Here is a 2,250-nt window from a genome sequence, read left to right on the forward strand (position 1 = left end):
GCATGCTATAAGTCGGTACAAATCTAGACATGATAGATTGAAGCAAAAACTGCAGCGGCGATGAAGCTCCGGGCCGGATAATCCGGTGTCCCACGGGGCGGATAATCCGGCCTGGCCGGATAATCCGGCCGGCTCGGGGGCGGATAATCCGGCCTCGCGAGATAATCAGTTTTCCAATCAAAAGCTTGTCTAAGACTAGATCGGCCTCATAGCATGCAAGAGGAGTACACTACAAACGATTTGGAACAACTAGACACCAATTCCACCAAGAAAATAGCACATATAAAACACAACATCTAGGGTTAGAGATTGTGAATCATACCCACATCCATTGTGGAAACCGCTTGGAGGAGAAGGTAGCTAGGGAGGAGATGCACCCGATCCACCCAAGAACTCCGAGAGGGGGCGGATGGAGCGTCTCCGGCGAGGAGAAGGAGATCCGGAGATCTTGAGAGGAGAGAGAGAGAGAGGCGCGTGGGGGAGGAGGTGTGAACCGTTCCCCCCCCCCCGTGGCCTCGACCTCAGCCCTTTCAAGATCTGCCCAGGCCGGATAATCCGGCCCTAGCTTAGGGCGGATAATCCGGCCGGGCCGGATTATCCGGTGTCTCCTGGGGCCGGATTATCCGGGGTGCTGGAAAATTCCAGAAACACCGGGAATCCGGCCCATCTTTCGTTGGTTATTTGCAGGACCCATATGTGATGCAATGATGTATCACGTCACATATAAGGTGCAAATTTACCAATAAGATGGAGCAACCGAGATCATCCGACCGAACCACCTCAAACTCCAAGTTTTTTACCAAACATGACAAATGAGCAAGATGGAAATGGCTTATAGGGGAGAGTAGGCTTAGGTTTTAGAATATACAAACTATTGATGGTACATGGTCACTCAAGTTTGCAAGATATGAGCAAATAAGGCCAAACTAGAGTGATTTCCCATAAGAACATGGAGTTGTCAAATAAGAGGCGATAAGATCCAAATAACTCCAACTCTTCACAAAGAAGAGTGTGGTGGCCTAGGCCACCATATATGAGTGTTGTGGCATGGCACCGCGAAGATATATCTTGGGTCCAAGCCACTACTCATCATTGAAGCTCACATATCAACATATGATATAAAGAGAATGATTTCTTAATGTTGGCATTATGGGGGAGGGATAGCTCAATAATTTAAACCGCACTCCCCCTATTTCCATGCCCACATCTAAACCAAATAAAGTTTTGAGACGAAAGTGTGTTTGCAAGATGGTCAAGCTATACTCCTTGAATCAATGATATTTAGCTCATTCCTCAAATAAGAGAACCTTGCTTCATCAAGAGGCTTCGTGAATATATCGGCAAGTTGATCTTTGGTAGGAACATAGATAAGCTCAATATCACCCCGGGCAACATGATCCCTAATGAAATGATTCCGGATATCAATATGCTTCGTTCTTGAATATTGCACCGGATTATAGGCAATCTTGATGGCACTTTCATTGTCACATAATAGAGGCACTTTGTCACAAATGACACCGTATTCCTTTAAAGTTTGCCTCATCCATAACAATTGAGTGCATCCACTTGCGGCGGCAACATATTCGGCTTCGGCGGTGGAGAGAGATATACAATTTTGCTTCTTAGAAGACCAACATACCAAGGACCTACCAAGGAATTGGCAAGCCCCGGAAGTTGATTTCCTATCATCCTTGTCACCCGCCCAATCCGCATCGGTATAACCATTGAGAATAAAACTTGAGCCTTTGGGGTACCAAATACCATATCTTGGGGTATCAACCAAATATCGAAAGATTCTTTTGAGAGCTATCATGTGGCTCTCTTTAGGAGAAGCTTGATACCTTGCACACACACCAACACTCAACACTCTGTCCGGTCTAGATGCACAAAGGTAAAGCAAGGATCCAATCATGGAGCGATAGACCTTTTGATCCACCTCTTTACCATTGGGATCTAGTGCAAGATGACATTTGGTAACCATAGGAGTGGCCACACCCTTCATCTCGGTCATCTTGAACCTCTTGAGCATGTCTTGGAGATATTTTTCTTGGTTGATGAAGGTTCCTTCCCTCAATTGCTTGATCTCAAAACCAAGGAAGAACTTCATCTCTCCCATCATAGACATCTCAAACCTATCGGTCATAAGCTTTGAGAATTCATCATTGAAAGCTTTGTTAGTAGATCCAAATATAATATCATCAACATATAATTGGCAAACGAAAAGCTCCCCATTGACCCTCTTAGTAAAAA

Source organism: Lolium rigidum, chromosome 2, assembly GCF_022539505.1.
Source record: "Lolium rigidum isolate FL_2022 chromosome 2, APGP_CSIRO_Lrig_0.1, whole genome shotgun sequence".
NCBI classification, from domain to species: domain Eukaryota; kingdom Viridiplantae; phylum Streptophyta; class Magnoliopsida; order Poales; family Poaceae; genus Lolium; species Lolium rigidum.